The sequence below is a fragment of the Erpetoichthys calabaricus genome, chromosome 7, assembly GCF_900747795.2.
Source record: "Erpetoichthys calabaricus chromosome 7, fErpCal1.3, whole genome shotgun sequence".
Taxonomy (NCBI): Eukaryota; Metazoa; Chordata; class Cladistia; order Polypteriformes; family Polypteridae; genus Erpetoichthys; species Erpetoichthys calabaricus.
In genome coordinates this window covers 43,197,608-43,215,332 of record NC_041400.2, presented here as the reverse complement: position 1 = coordinate 43,215,332, position 17,725 = coordinate 43,197,608, and the positions used below count along the sequence as shown (strand labels likewise).

The window sequence follows — 17,725 nt, the reverse complement described above, 5'->3', positions numbered from 1 at the left end:
CACTCCCAAAAATGTCTGAGCATGCTCCTGAAAGGATGGCAGATGGTCTCCTGGGGAATTTCCTCCCAGACCTGAATCAGGGCATCAGTGAGCTCCTGGACAGTCTGTGGTGCTACTTGGCAGAGTCAGATGCACCGATACATAATATCCCAGATATTCTTAGTTGCATTCAGGTCTGGGAAATGTGCAAGGAAATCAATGGCAACAATGCCTTCATCATCCAGGAACTGCCTACACACCCTGGCGACATGAAGCCAGGCATTGTCCTGCCCCAGGAGGAACCTAATGCCAACTACACTAGTGTAAGGTCTGTCAGTAGCTCTGAAGATTTCATCCCAGTACCTAATAACAGTCATGGTACCGAAGCCTTGCACGTTGAGGTCTGTGCAACCCTCCAAGATATGACTCCCCAGACCATCACTGACCCACCGCCAAATGGTCATGCTGAATGATGATGCATACTACATAACTTTCATCATAATGTCTCCAGACTCTTTCAATTCTGTCACATGTGCTCAGTGTGAACCTGCTCTTAGCTGTTAAGAACTGAATTGGCTGTAGGTACCACCTCATGCTAAAATGCTACAAGAACACTAGCAAAATGCAAAACTAGAGAAGAATCACTTAGGAGAGCAATTGTCTGTGGCCACCACCTGAAAAACCGTTCCCTTTTTGGGGGTTGTTTTGCTTTTGCCTCTCCAGTGCCCTTGCTGTCACTTTCATTTGCACCAAAGCAGTTGGTGCTGATTCACTATTGCTTATGCTTCCTAACTGGACAAATTGATATCCCTGAAGCTTAATTGAATTGTGGTGTTAGACTGTGATGATTAAGCGGTCCCGTTAATTTTTTTAATAGTATGACAACAGAAGGTGCAAACTTTCCTTCTCAAGATACATGAATAATAAGTCACTTATTTATTCAGATTAACTTTGAAGTGGACTATAGTTACCTAATACAATCACCCTGCCTATATATTCAAATAAATACTGTCTGTTTTTGAACATTAAACTAAAAAGGATCAAAATCTGGGAAAATCAAATGATGCTTTCTTCTGCACTGTTGAATTTTACCACACATCATACAGATCTTGATAATAACCTTAGTTCAACAGGATTAGGTAATCAAGTGAGTATTACTAAGAAGCAGAAAATACATGAGAACCCCATTTATTTTCTAATAAACTGTGGGTTTCTTATGTTTATTTTTTCTAGGCCAATTACTTAAAACTACTTTCATGTTTTAAATTTAATAAGTATATTATATCCATATGGTGCCTCTACTATATGATAAACTATTTGTATCAAGCCAACAGGGTCCTCATTCAGAGTTATTTTCACCACAGAACCATTCAGGTTCTTCTGACAGAGGAATCATGAAATGCCTGCTTTTGTTGATGCTGTTTTATATGTGTAAAGAACATTGTTATTCAGTGTTCCCACCTACTGACTATTTTGTATTACAAAAAAAAAGGAATACCATCAAAAGATGAAGTTTCTTTTTCATCATTTTTTTCTGGACATATAAACAACCTCAAATGCTCATAGACTGTTTTTATAAGAATTTTTCCCATTCAGCATTTACATTTTTTTCTTATTTATTTGTGACTGATAAACCAAGTTCTTGTTGCGATTCTGACAAAAATTACTCTTTTTAATCTGTATATACTTTGTTTGAAGGTCATTTTTGACATTTTGAAAGGTTTAAGACATCAAATGCTCTCCTTATATGATGTAAGACACTAGGTGGCATACTGGCACCCTAACCCCTGGACACAGACAGGCAGGGTACAGGTTCACTCAACACCCGTGTTTATTTACAGTTTTTGCACATTACCAACTTCACAATATACAGAACAGTCCATTCCCTTCCTTGCCGTCAGTCCATCTACCTCCACTCCTCCTCAGGCTTTGTCTCCTTCCTCCCGACTCTGGCCCCTCAATGGAGTGAGGTGGCTCCTCTTATTCAGATCCTGGGAGTGTTCCAGGTGGCTCATCACTATTACCTGGAATCACTCCCAGGTGCACTGGAGGTCCTCAACAGGGCTCTGCAGCTTCCCCTGGCGGTACCCACAGAACCCAACAGGGCTTCACCAAATTCCAGTTCCTGACATGCCCTGCAGGAATCCGTGGTGCCACATCCACCCAGGAGGGCTGCCCTCTACTATCCCAGGGGAGGTATTGCCTCATCAATGCCCTTTCCCCTGGTCCTTCCGCCCTGCTTGCATCCCGGTCAGGAAGTGGCCATGGCTGTCCATCACAATGATTATTTATATACAGTATGATATTGTCTCTAGGCATATGTCAATAATTACCATCAATTTGTATTGGTTTTGCCATGACGTCATTTTGTTTATGCATGGGCGCTGTCACTTTGAGTAGCTGTTGCTAGTGTGCAGGTCCCTGGAACTTCCCCAGAATTTATGTCAAATGAAATTATCAGTGCAAATTTTTTAAAAGCAAGCACTGCATGCTCATTGACATCTGAGATTGGCATTGGTTAATGGTCTTTGCAATTTACTCTTCTTTGTGATTTACAATTTTAAAGTTATAGCAAGCATTTTGACTAGTTTGTGCCTAGCGCTGTCGTTTTGGTGCCTGATTTCTTGATCTCCTGGTTTTGACTGTGTTATGTTTAATTGTTTGGTCCATCTCCTGATTTGTTTTTGCCTAGCTTATTTTTGTAATAGTAAAGTTTGGATTTAAAAAAGCAGGTGGACTTTGCCTATACTGTGACCCAGCTGAACGACTAGCGTTTCGATCTGGGAATTAAAAGAATTTTGACCTTTGTCTATGTCACCACAACAGCATAGATCTAACCTTTTCATTCCTTTTTCACCATGTTTTTGTCTTAGCCCTTACATTTCCTCTGTGCCCCAGGGGCCCGCCTTATTTTCACATTTTAGTAAAACACAGTAAAAATGCATGTGCTATGGTCCGGGTTGGCTCCATAGTCCCTGGTGCTTGAACCCAGAACCGTTGATAACATGATAAATATTATCATATGCATCACTCTAATCATATTCTTTTGTTGCTTCCTCATAGAATTTCAGCATGTTCGTAAAACACAACATCCCTCTTATGAATCCATGCTGACTGTTCAGTTAAACTCCTGTTCTTGCCATGTGATGGTCAAAGTTTAAAGTTTATTGTCATGTGCACAGTAAGGAAACGCGTTTCCCTGTACTGTACAATGAAATTCCTTCTTTGCTGTCCACACCAAATGACAAAACCAACGTATAATGATAAACATAAATAATAAGTAGCAGATAGATAATAAGTAACAGAGGCAGCGTAAAGTATAAAAACAGAATAGAAGTATAAAGTGTAATGTGCAGGTAGGTGTGTGATGGACAAGTCAAATACAGTTGTGTGAGGTAGACAGAATGAGGTAAACCATGGTTATAAACTCCAGTCAGTTATATAGGAGTCTAATGGCTTTGGAGAAGAAAGAGTTCTTTAGCCTGGAAGTCCTGCATTTCATACTTCTAAACCTCCTGCCTAAGTGTGAACAGTTTGTGTTGGGGGTGGGTGGGGTCCCTGAGGATCGAGGAAGTTCTCCTGCAGAGTTGTAGATGTTCTGCAGAGAGGGCAGTGGCGTCCTGGTGATCTTCTCAGCAGTCTTTACCACTCTCTGCGGGCGTTTGCAGTCCATAGCAATAGTGTTGCTGTACCACACGGTGATGCAGCTGGTCAAGATGCTCTCAACAATGCAGCTGTAGAAGTTGCAGAGGATCTTAGTCGACATACCAAACTTCCTCAGCCTCCTCAGAAAGTACAACCGCTGTTAAGCCCTCGTGACCAGCTGTGTGGTGTTAAGTGTCCAAGTGAGGTCCTCACTGATGTAGACACCCAGGTATTTAATGCTGCTCACCCTCTCCACTTCAAGCCCTCAGATGAACATTGGCTGGTGAGGTCTCCTCTCCTTCCTCATGTCCTCTATCATCTCCTTCGTCTTGTCTGTGTTGAGGGTGAGGTTGTTGTCCTCACACCATGGCGCCAGACTGTCCACCTCCCTCTTGTAGGCCACCTCATCCCCACCAGTAATGCGTCCTATCACTTTGGTGTTGTCTGCGAACTTTAGGATGATGTTATCTTTGTGGGAGGCGACATAGTCGTGGGTAAACAGGGTGTAGAGGATGGGACTTAGGACGCATCCCTGTGGGGTGCCTGTCTTTGTGATAATGGTGGCTGAAATCCTATTACTAATCCTGACAGACTGGGGCCTGCCAGTCAGAAAGTCTAGGAGTCAGTCACAGAGGGTGGGGCGCAGGCCAAGTGCAGACAGTTTATGGGTGAGTTTATGGGGGATAACCGTGTTAAAGGCGGAGCTGTAGTCAACAAATAGCATCCTGATGTAGGAGTCTTTGTTCTCCAGATGGGACAGGGAATAATGTAGTGCGGCCGCGATGGCATCTGAGGTGGACCTGTTGGGCCGGTAGGCATACTGCAGGGGGTCCAGAGTGTCCGGTATGATGCTCTGAATGTGGGACAGCACCACTCTCTCAACACACTTCATGATGATTGGAGTGAGTGCTACTGGCCTGTAGTCATTCAGGCAGGTGGGTGGGCTTTTTTTAGCAAGGAGGATGATGATTGTAGTCTTAAAGCAGGACGGAATGATGCTCTGACTCAGGGAAAGGTTGAAGATGGAGCAGAGAACATCAGCCAGCTCATTGGCACATGGAGGCTGCGGTGCGATCTCCTCGGTGCACAGAGTGAGTCTGTAGCTTAACGGCGCATTCTGTGAAAATTAGAGCACAGCACTCTCTTATTTCCCGCTGCGCTGTAATCCTGGCTCTTAGCTCATCCAGTTTGTTTTTCAGAGACCGCAAGTTGGCTAGGAAGAGGCTGAGCAGCAGGTGTCAGCTAGCGTGGGCTTTCAGCCTAGCGTGGAGCCTTCCCCTCTTGCCTCGCTTGCGGCACCGTCTCCGGAGCACTCTCCTGGGGTCAGCTTGGTCACTCAAGCTCGGTGCTATGGGGTCTTCCTGAGTGTGGTTGTGGTGTTGGCTGCAGGAGCGAACAATGAACTGTAGCTCAGATGGTATAAAACTGGTAAATTCCAGGGGACTGTGTGAGTTAGCAATGTCCAGCAATGCCTGTCTGTTTTCCTTAATAATTCCTTCCATTAATTTGCCTGATGCATGTTAAGCTTACTGGCCTACAGTTACTTGGATCTGCCCGATCACCCTCTTTTTATAAAATGATAATATTTGACATTTTTCAGTCCTTCAGAATTTCTCCAGTGTATATTTCTAAAAATATGCATTAATTGTTTATATTTGTACTTCCTACCCTCTTTAAACACTCAAGAATAAATATAATCTGGTCCTGGTGCTTTGTTTGATTTCAGCCTATTTAAACTAAGCAATACTTGCCCTCTGCAATTTCTAAATCCCTCAGTACCACCTTAGTAGTCCCTGTTACTGCTGGGAAGTTATCCTCTCTGTGTCACCTTTCGCCTTATCTGCAATGTGTCTCTCTGATTGCATTTTAGCTTTCCTAATATCTTTCTTAATGGTTGCCATAATGCTCTCATACATTCTATAATTCACATGGGTGTCATTAGTCTTATAGACCTTATACAGCTGTTTTTTTCCCTTGCAGATTCTTGTTCGACTCCTTCTTCACCCACTGTAGAGTTTTATTTCAATTTTCTTCTAATTCCACATTTTGGGATGTGCTTGTCCTATGACATGTGTAAAACATTATTAAACCTGTTCCAATGCTTTTCAACTGTTTCTACACTTAAATGCTTATCCCAGTTTATCCCTTTTTATGCTTTGCCACACCTGTTTAAAATTTTCCCTAACAAAGAGAAACTTAACAGGTTTAGTATTTACATCTCTGTCAAAACAGTGAGAAATGCATTGTATTATGGTCACTTGACCCTAGTTATTCAATCACCTGCACATTCTGAAATCTACCCTGGTTATTACAAAAGTATCAAGTCTAGACAGGCTTCACCTAATGCTGGTGCTTTAACATACTCTGTTAAAAACAGTCACTAGTTACGTCTAAAAACTCCTGATGTTGTGCTACTCTACTTGCAAGGTGAGCCCAGGTAATATTTGTATAGTTAAAATCCTCTATGACTATAATGCCCCCCTGTAAACTTGCCTTTATAATCTTTTTACAAAGATGCACATTGAAATTACTCTCCGCATTGGGGGATCTAGAGCACACTACAGTAAGGCCTCTTTTCTTAATGCTTTCCAAACAATTTCAGACCTCCTCACTTAGATGTGGCTCATCGTACAACTGAAGAAGACATGCATTTAAATTCAGATTTACATAAACAGCAACACCCTCTTCCTTTTCTATTCTGTCTAAGGAAAAGGTGCTATATAAATAAAATGTATTATTATTATAATCCTTCCTAATAAATAAGTACCCCTCTGTGCTATAAACATCCCAATGTTTGTTATTTAACTCCATCCCATTGTTTTATGTTTGATACTTATAGAATTTAGACAAACTACTGTTGATGTGTTATTTATTTTGCTTTTTCAGTTAAACGTTGGACTAGAATTTACATTCGTATGTATATATGTTTTTACACAATTGTTCATCCATTCACGTACAATTCTAAACCTGGCCTGTTCCTAAACTCCCTGTTCCCAGATAAGAGCAGGGAAATAATTTATCAACAGAGAAAGTGAGAAAGTAATTTTACTGGCAAAGAATTGCACAGCCTGGAGGCAGAAGAGACCACTAAGCCTAAAGATCAAAGTATAAGCAATGATAACAGAATAATGTGGAAGTACACACTTGCTAGGTATACTTCTGACACAAGGGCTTTTATGGTTAAAGAAAAATAACACACTTTGAACAAATTAAACAGACAGTTTACTTCCTTTATTCCTTATTCACATCCCAGGTGTTTACTGCGTGTAGTTTGCATGTCTTGCCTATGTCCAGGAGGGTTTCCTCCAGGTGCACTGACTTTCTCCTACAGTCCAAAGACATGCAGGATAGTTGAATTGTCATTGCTAAATTCACCCGTGTGTGTGTGTATGTGTATGTGTGTGTGTGTGCTCACATTGTGATGGACTGGCTAGGTCTTGGTCTTGTTCCTACATTGCACTCTACAAATGTTGGGGTTTTCTCCAGCTGCCTCATGATCCTGACTTCGATAAGCAGGTTAGGACACTGGATGGATGGATAGTACTGTGAAAATGAACACCTTGGATGTAATGAAATTGTACAGAAAAAATAAATACACCGCAAACTGGTTTCTCTGGAGTACAAAAGCCACAAAAGACACAGTCTGTTATGAAGCTCAGGAGTTTTCAAGCAAGTGGGCCCTGTTTTTGACATTCAAAAATGTCCACTAGAGGGGGAAACCCTGTCAAAAACCCTGGCTAAGGTCCACATAGAACCTTTATAAATAAACTATGTACTTCACAAAAACATTTTGTCACACTGCCCAAAGAGCATAAAAGGCATGGAGGCATTGCCTGCAAAGGCAAGGCAATCCAAGGCAAACAAGTCCAAAACGCAAATCTGGCAAACAAAGTGAAAAAACAGAGCCTAGTCAAGAAATCCAGAAATTACAATAAACATAAACAAGAGACACAATAAACATCCACCGACTCCCTAGCACATTTGAAATGAACCACCAGGAACTGTGGGAAACCCTCATCTTTGCTCTTTACAAAGCTGAGATCAGTCCCTGGTGGTGATGGGCAGGTGGTCCTGCCTCTTGGGGAATCACCCGTAAAACACAAGACACTTATCAAAGGCTTAGAGACCAAAAAAAAAGAAGAAGAAAAATGCAAATAATTAACATAAATAAAGTAATCAAAAATGAATAAAAATGACAAACAAGAATTTGAACTCTAGCCAAGTTAGTACAAAAATCATTAAAGAGCTGTTGTCTAACTTTTGTAGGAGACTTTATGTCATTTAAGTTACAGTATGCCCAGTTACACTCTAATTTTATTGTTACTGAAAGCTATTTGCAAATAAAACTGTTTCTGACAGTAATAATAAAAAGGAGCACATTTTTATTGATATTTATATTACGAACACTGAAAGTTCAAATGCTGGCAGACTGTAGTGTATCTTATTATAATAGTTATTTGCACAATCAGTATCCAATATGGTACTCACATGCAACAGAGTGCTGTTTCAAATCTATGACTACACTAAATTCAAAGAAAATTAATATTAGAGAAACCAAGCTCTCTGGCCATTATGTAAAACAAGGATGTTAAGATAAGGAGCTCTACTTGCGCTCTGGTTACATTCCAAATGAAATACAAAATAATAGCAATATTGTGGTTTACAGCTGCATTTAGGAGAACGGTCAAAGGCTTTCTATTCTGATTAACATAAACTGGAGATGTCATAGCATCTCACAGTATCTTCCAAAATATATTAGTTTTGGGTAATGAGATTTGCTGAAATACACCAGAAATGTCTAACCCAGCTCTTCTTTAGCAGTGGAAAATTAAAAGCAACTCTAAGACTTTCAGGAGTCATTTTATTTTTTTTGTGCTGTGGATTACAAACCATTAATGACAGTCAATTTAGAGGTAGAGTGCATTTCTTTTATTATCTGTGAAATCTTGACACTGCAACCTGACCACTACATTTTGGTAATTTACTTTTATGGGTTTCTGTTTCAATTGAATTTCAGAAGCTTAATGACCTGAGAAATTATTATGGGAAACAATAACTCTTGGCTGACCTTTTTGAAGCTATTGGCTAATGTATTGACTTAACGAGAATAAAAAGAAATCCTTCAATTTGCATTTTATAGTGGCAGAGAAGTGTGAAATTAGCATATGACTATCTCCTGGCTGGACGTTTGCCTTTGTACTGTTCATAGCAGAACACAAACAATACAATATACAGGCATTTTTAATTGAAATACATAAAATACTTTTACTTTAAGTATGTGTATGTTTACAATAAATAAATAATTAAATAGTGCTTACAATATTTTACTCTAATTCAGTCTACTTTGCATGATTGTTCTACACAGGATTGACAAACCCCTGGATCACATAACTGGATTAAGTTGTTTATAAAAATTAGCAAAAGGATGGAAGCAAAGTGTTTATTGCACGGCTGCCTCTCACGTTCATTGCTCTGGGCTCTGTCAGTACTTAATTACTATGTGATGTCTGTATGTCTGTTCTTGTGAGTTTTCAACAGGGCACTCCAAATTTACTCCCACATCTCAAAGACATAAAAGGTTGATTAATTGGTGGCTTTAAATTAGCCCATTAGTGTGTGTGTGTGTGTGTTTGTGTGTGTGTATGCATTCCCTGAGATGTTTTTGTACCCTGTCAAGTTTGGTTCCCACCTTGTGCCAAATGCTCCTGGGATGGGCACTGGCTTCCCACAACCCCGAAATGAATAATGAAATTACAAAATGAGTGGGCAGTTAACACATATGTTAAAGGAGAATGTGCTATTACTTAAAAGACATTTCACATAAATAAAAAAAAAACTCGACATAAAATACAAAAGTAAACTCAAAATAAACTGGTGTACATTTCAAACTAAATATCCACAAAGTACAGCTATAATAATAATGTTACAGTGATAAAAACATTTAATTTTTATTAGTAAACTGGTATATCATTCATAAGGAGACTTCGTGCCAGCAAAGCAGCAGGTCCAGATGGAGTATCGCCACGACTGCTGAAGGCCTGTGCATCAGAGCTGGGGGGTCCTCTACAGCGCATCTTCAACCTGAGCCTGGAACAGGGGAGAGTCCCGAGGCTTTGGAAAACATCTTGCATCACCCCAGTCCCAAAGGTATCACGTCCTGGTGAGCTGAATGACTTTCGTCCTGTTGCTCTGACGTCACATGTGATAAAGACCATGGAGCGGCTGCTGCTTCACCACCTAAGGTCCACCACGCCCTCGACCCTCTGCAGTTCGCATACCAGGAGAAGGTGAGAGCGGAGGATGCCATCATCAATATGCTGCACTGATCACTCTCCCACTTGGACAGAGGCAGTGGTGCTGTAAGAATTATGTTTCTAGACTTCTCTAGCGCCTTCAACACCATCCAACCTATGCTCCTTAGGGACAAGCTGACAGAGATGGGAGCAGATTCATATCTAGTGGCATGGATCGTGGACTATCTTACAAACAGACCTCAGTATGTGCGTCTCGGGAACAGAAGGTCTGACATTGTGGTCAGCAACACAGGAGCGCCACAGGGGACTGTACTTTCTCCGGTCCTGTTCAGCGTTTATACATCGGACTTCCAATAAAACTTGGGAGTCCTGCCACGTGCAAAAGTTCACTGACGAAACTGCAATCGTGGGCTGCATCAGGAGTGGGCAGGAGGAGGAGTATAGGAACCTCATCAAGTACTTTGTTAAATGGTGCGACTCAAACCACCTACACCTGAACACCAGCAAAACCAAGGAACTGGTGGTGGATTTTAGGAGGCCCAGGCCCCTCCTGGACCCCGTGATCATCAGAGGTGACTGTGTGCAGAGGGTGCAGACCTATAAATACCTGGGAGTGCAGCTGGATAATAAATTGGACTGGACTGCCAATAATGATTCTCTGTGCAAGAGAGGACAGAGCCGGCTATACTTCCTTAGAAGACTGGCATCCTTCAACATCTGCAATAAGATGCTGCAGATGTTCTATCAGACGGTTGTGGCGAGTGCCCTCTTCTACGCAGTGGTGTGCTGGGGAGGCAGCATAAAGAAGAAGGACGCCTCACGCCTGGACAAACTGGTGTGGAAGGCAGGCTCTATTGTAGGCACGGAGGTGGACAGTTTGACATCCGTGGCAGAGCGACGGGTGCTCAGCAGGCTCCTATCAATTATGGATATACTGCTGTCACTGTCCTGCTCCACTGACAGACTGAGGAGATCGTTCCTCCCCCAAACTACGTGACTCTTCAATTCCACCCGGGGGGGTAAACATTAACATTATTCAAAGTTATTGTCTGTTTTTACCTGCATTTTTATTACTCTTTAATTTAATTTTTTTTTTGTATCAGTATGCTGCTGCTGGAGTATGTGAATTTCCCCTTGGGATTAATAAAGTATCTATCTATCTATCTATCTATCTATCTATCTATCTATCTATCTATCTATCTATCTATCTATCTATCTATCTATCTATCTATCTATCTATCTATCTATCTATCTATCTATCTATCTATCTATCTATCTATCTATCTTTTGTAACCAGGCTGTGCCAAGGTGTTTCTTTTAATGTTTTTGTGTTAATGGCCATCTTCCTTATTTCCATCAATTTCCTTAATCTTTTCATATTTACTTGATAGAATCATCCCCGTTAAAGACAATTTAGATTCAATTGGATTTATAGCTAGGCATAAACTTGCCTCAGCTGAAAACTAATTAAACAGCCTACTTCAAACTTATTCTGTTTGTTACTGAACTAAATATTATGGGCTAATAAAGAACTTCAAATTCAATTATGTAACAAATGTACACTTATGTTCTTTTGTGTTCTTCTCCTAATTTTTTATTTTTGTTTGATGAGTACAAAGTACTGTAGCCACATACTTCAATTTACATCAAGACATTTAAGCAGTCTAAAGACTCAGATGGACACTTTTATCAAGTATAATGTACAATATAGCCATTGCTTTTACTCCAGTAAACTTTTAAATGTAATGGTTAATGAGAGAAATTTGACTTCTATAAAGACTGATGTCTGTTGTTCATCCTAGTAGAAAATAACTGAACCAGGAATTAGAAAAAAGAGGAATGAGCCAATCATGTACTATCATATTCTATACTGAATCTATGATGTATGAAGTAAATGAGAGAATATAAGAAGAAACAAGGACAGAGTGGAGCTACTGAAGGTCATTTAGAATGCAGACGATCACATAATGTATTAGAGCTCTGCTGACAGATTACAAAGGATAATAGTTACTTGGTAAATGAGTTATGGCAAGACACTGCAAGTGTTGAGGATCTATTGGAATGACAGAGAGGTAAACGATATAAATTTAAAAGAAACAAAGTGCAGAGTTTGTGATTCCATTTAAATTCAGTCCTTGGACTCCAGTTAACATTGCAGCTGAAAACAAGCCATCAGGAAATGGAATCATTTGCTAATATTCCATTATTAATAAATAGGCAAAGCAATAAAAGTTTAGGTTGTGAGACATTTTGTAAGTTTTATCCCACACACAAAAAATAAACTTACAATAAAATAAGTGATATTTTTTTAAAATAAAGTACTCATGTGTAATGAAAATGATCATAATTGAACAATGCAATACAATCAATTACCGTATTGTTTCCTGTCAACCACTGCAGTTTGAATCTATGTTTTAAATGTCACTCAGATGTCAAAAATGGGTGCCAGCTGACACAATTTAGATACTTAGGACCACACTTTAAGAAACTTGTAGTCAAATTAATGCTTTACTTGAATAAAATATAAATAATAATTTAAAAAATAATGTGCTGTGCAAAACAAAATCTACTGTAAATGTTTAAGAATTTGTTGCTCTGTAACCTTTTTGTTAATTTCAATCAATATATTAAAAGAAATGATAGGTCGGATAGTACATTGGCTATTTGGAAAATGGTAATAACATTCAAAAAAGACAAGTTAAGAGAGGTTCAAGTTATTCTGATTTCCATTATAATGAATGGCAAAAGGAGATTGCCAGATAATATTATTTAAAACTAATTTGTTTAAAGAAACTAAGAGATATTGTTTAAATATTTAGTGTCAGATATTCCTAGTGACATACAGAGCAGTGAATCAAGGTTTCTCTCACAAGTATAAGTTTGAAATTGTTCCAGCTAAAGACCTCCGCAGCTCTGCGATTCAGTAGCTCCACAGGACAGTCAATTAGATTTCAGGTTTCCATCACCTGATTTACTCAGCTTGAGTCAGACGACCCTCTTCCAGCCCTAATCTTAACCATAGTCTAACCAGGCGTATCACTGACGTATAACGTAAGGCGACAACCTCCTCATAAGAGTGCAGCTCTGGAGGTCTGCAGCTGGGGTCTGTCGGTCAGTTCAGTTTAGTTGAAACGTATTCACATGTTCCTGGGTTTTCTTTTCTTTTCCTGTATGCTATTCAAAATTGGTAATATGATTTGAAATGACCAGTTTATCTTTTGAAATGATTTTAGTCAAATAAATGTTACAAACACAGCAGTGAGTAATTTAACTTCCTTAACAACAAAATTACTGGACTGTGTTGTATTATCATCGACTATGTTATGGCCTGTTCTTTTTAACAACATGTTGAATAAGAAGGAGAATCAGAAATTAAAATTGAAATGGCCTCTGATACCAACTTTGAAAGCCTATTAATATAACTTTAAGTAAATGCTAACTAAACTATGTGGCACATCCTCTTGGGAACTCACTACCTAGGTCTGATGGTAAAGTTCTACATTTCTCAGAAAAGGGTCCAGATTAAAATAAATCTGGGAAAAGTATCTTTTGTAAGTGCAAGATGTCTAAACACAATCTAAGATGAAACAAAAAAAAGGTACTGTAAGGTAAAAGCTGTAATCCAGCGAGACAATGTAACTGTTATCCTAAAGTAGTTGAGAAAATAAATGCAGGAGTTGTTACCTTTGATGATATGGTGATTTTGTTGAGGATTGTATTTAAACTTATTAAATCTTCTGACTGGCTGATGGGAATTGTAGTCCCCTTGTTGGCATTGACGCAAAATTAACAAAAGGATACAGATAACATAAAAAGGGGGTTATATATATTTGTATGTCGTTTACACCAAAACACAAGGAGTATAGAATAGAGAGTATAGACAGTACCTGAGGTTATTTAGGTCAACTTCAAGCAATGGTTGTACCCAAGAATGTTACTACATCTTCTAATACTCTCTCCTTCCTTACCATTTACAATGTCAGCCATAGTGGCTTGAACACACTTGAGTTTTATAGCTGTTACTAACCCCATCTTCTTTGAGCTTTGCAAAACTTTTCTTTTTTCACTTCACTTCTGCAGGTACCTTTCATTTGTATAAAACTGTTACACCCTATTTCTTTGAGCGATCGCTTGTCATTACTAAGGCAATTGGAGAAGCGTTTCATTAGAATGTCACAGGTCAGCTAATTTCAATTTTGAGATTTTGGTGTCTTTGTTTGTTTTTTTTTTTATTGTGGGGGGAGGGGTGTAAATGCCCTTTATTAGCAGATCTCTACTATCCTAGACCTAAAATACTGCCAAATTTCAGCTTTTTAAAGTGAGAGTGAGTATGTAAGTGATTAAGTGAGTCAGACAGTCAACTTTGCATTTGGGGGACAATTTAAGGACTCATTAAAGGGTAATTCCACCCCTGAGTCAAGGGCTGGCACTGCTGCCTAATGCTTCTACTCCTTTTAATGTCGTCCCTTCTGAGTTCTGGCCCCCTGAGCACCCCTGTTTCCCCTTGGATTCCTCTTAAGGGATTCGACCGCCATCTTGGAGCAGTCTAACTATTGACTTGTGTCTGGAAAGACACCCTTCTTTTGTTGTTTTCAATTTTCTACCAAATATACAGGATTTAACTTACGGTACCCCAACAATTTATGTTCTCCTTTTTATTTTGTTATATTTCTCCTTTTTATTTCCGCAATATATAGTGTAAGCATGCAACAAAATTTTCCAAAGTTTATAGACATCAAATTTTAAATGCTAATTTTTTCACACTCATCCTATTACAAATATAAATCAAGACATACTTAAGTGGATGAAGACAACAACAATGCTTTTAGAACAGCCATAAAATAAAATGGATATAACAAAAGGGCATGCACATGTTGTAGCAGTTTGGATTCATCTACACTAAATGTGTAGTAGATATCCAGATATTTAAGATTCCCATGCAAAAACAATTAATTTCTAAGTTACATTTTGCAAGAGAGGTGATGAATTTCTTTCCACTCAGTTTACTGAAAAGTTTTTTTGCACAAATCAGAAAAAATACCAAGTTCTTCACACTACAATGATAGATGCTTGCCAGGCAAAAGCTCTCATAACTTGTCACTTATTACAAACTTGACTTACAACACGGCTGAAGAGTTGTCATTTAAGCCTGCATTGCGTGAGCTGTTATAAGTGTCACATATTTAGAACTGGACATATTTTAATCTGTATCAGTAAAAAAAAATGTAGATGTGGTGTGAGGGGAGATTAAGAAAGTAAACACCAACATCCTCCAAAAAAAGTGTGATAATTCTCTCAATGCACCAGAAATCTTACTATTGTAATACAGTACACATCTTGTTGCATTAGTAAACATAACTATCAAGAAGAAATCATTTAATAGTGTTTTTGCAATAGCTTCATTTTCAGCATCACTATTTTTGTTAAACCACTATTAAAGCTGCGTTATCATGTGGCAGCTTTTATTTCCAAACCATAGTAGAATCAAAAACAGCTGGAAAAAAAATTGCACTTACCAATATTAGACAACTGCCAGAGGGATGATCTCAGACTGGAAGATTATAAGCTCAAGACTCCTCAAGATTTCCCTAGAGGAAAAACAAAAGATTTATTGAACTTCAAATTAAATTTTGGATTGCTATATTGCTAACAGGCCTATTCCCCAGATTCTGATAAATATTTACACTACAGGGAAGATAAAGTAAAATAATACAATACCCACTATATATGTTAACTATTTTTGTATAGTTATCTTTTATACGTTGGGTGGTGCAGTGCATCACCTTACTATTTTTGGGGACTAGTTTCAATTCCCAGGACAGTCACAGTCTAGTGACATTTGTATATTCTTTCTGTGTTTACATGTATTTTCCTTGGATACCCTGTTTTTGTTCCACAGTCCAAAGGTGTAAATGTTGGATCAACTTAAGCAGGAGTGGTCTGAGAGGATGTGCCCAGTGACAAGCTGGCATCCTGATGTTGTGGTGGATTAAGGATGTTTTTGAAGTAAAAGTAAAATAAAATGTGTTTAGACACATTTAATTTCTAGGTAAATTTAGAATCATATTTCTGTGTTTAAATGCAACTTATTTTATGTTTTAGCAAACATGTATGAATTGCTGCCGCCTTGTTCAAAATACTCTTTGCCCTTTTCCTGATGCAGTCATTGTACACTATGGCTTGAACATTCCAACACTGAAGTACGCAGGGTCATAAACTGAACTCTTGGAATGCAATGAGAATGAAATTTGTTTCACTTTATTAAATAAGACTCATAAAATGTAGTCATTTTCTAACCCTAATCCTGAACAGGGTTATTGGGAGGTGCTTCGGTCTATCCCAGGTAGAACAGGGCACAAGGCAGGAGCAAACCCAGGACTTGGGGCTAGTCCATCACAGGGCGAACACAAACATACACACACACCCACACATGCCACAACACACAGTAGGGCCAATTTATTATTATCAGTCCACCTAACCTGCATGTCTTTAGACTGTGGGAGGAAACCATGGGGAGAACATTCAAATTCCACACAGGGAAGACGGAGAATGTGAAACCCAATTTCCTTACTGAAAGGCAGCAGTGCTATCACTGCACCACCATGCTGCCCAAACTCATAATACTTAGCTTGTGCAATTTATTTTTGGATAATTTAGATAAGATGCTAGTTTTAAGTGAATAATCTGGGGAACCAAGGTTTATGACTATATTATAGAGCTCATATTTATCTTAGTCTGTTAGTTATTTGCTTAAAAATACAGGCATTACAATCATTATGAAATTTAACTTACTCCTCATTTTGCCACTTAAACATTTCCAAACTGCTACTCCTACCCACCGGGAAGTGACCCTGAGAACTTTGAGAACCTTAACCTTCATATTAGACTGCCCACAGCATGTAGATATATTGTATAATGTTCAGGAAGGGTGTAGCCAACTGCAGGTCAACAGAACTGTGACTTTGGCAAATCAAGTCAAATCAAGTCAAGTCAGACTCTGAGATGTTAATTTTCTGTTCACTGGAGTTTTTGTTTTCCTCCTCTATCATCAATTGGCAATTTAATGATAATGAACTTTTATTGTTATAATTTTAAACTAACTAGATTGAAATTCATTCTGCGTCACTGTGCGTTTAACTTTATTTGTGTGTTCATGTATGGATTAAATATTTTTTCCTTATTGCTTTTTAACCCTTCGTTACTTGAAGTGGAGCTTTGAGTAGCTTTGCCTTGAGTAGCTGCAAGTTGACTAACGTATTGCGCATGCAAGAGCGCGTGTCAGTTGGAGGTGTACCCTTGAGCTGATAACATTGTATTACATCGTTCTGGGTGTTTAGCACCCCACCAGAGTAATCCTGCAGAGTATCGTTGGTATTTCACACCCCACCCGAGCATTGGCGAATTACATTTTTACGGTAAGCTTTTATTGCTGGGTTCCGTTTATAGCTTATTTGCTTATGATGAAATTCCACCGTTTACAGATGAGTTACGAGGAAGCCCAGGATAGGCTTGTCAGACTTTTGGAGGAGGTTAAAAGTGAATCTGAACCGAGTGAACAGAGTGATTCCGAATTAGAACCAGAGTGAAATTCAGACTTAGAACCAGAACACATCAGCCACAGTGAACATGATACAGACTCATCTGAAGGTGCTGATGAAGATGACGATGATGAAACACAACAGGAAAGCTACTATGTAGGAAAAGACAAATCCTCCAAATGGTATAAGACACCACCTCGAAAGCAAGTTCGCACATTATAAAGGAATCGCCCGGAGTCAAAGGGAATGCAAGAAATGCAAAGTCTCTCTCCTCAGTGCTTTGGATTGTTCATATCGCCAGACATAATG

The 17,725-nt window shown here is 39.0% G+C and overlaps 1 protein-coding gene across 2 annotated transcripts in view; it reads right to left on the bottom strand.

The window, feature by feature from the left end:
* The window catches only part of LOC114654324 (receptor-type tyrosine-protein phosphatase delta), a 2,007,901-nt gene that overhangs the window by 1,442,583 nt on the left and 547,593 nt on the right, over nt 1-17,725 (bottom strand). For both annotated transcript variants that reach the window (XM_051929989.1, XM_051929990.1), the window contains one exon: nt 15,395-15,466. The gene's annotated coding sequence lies outside the window, so the exon portion shown is untranslated. The remainder of the gene's footprint in view (nt 1-15,394; nt 15,467-17,725) is intronic.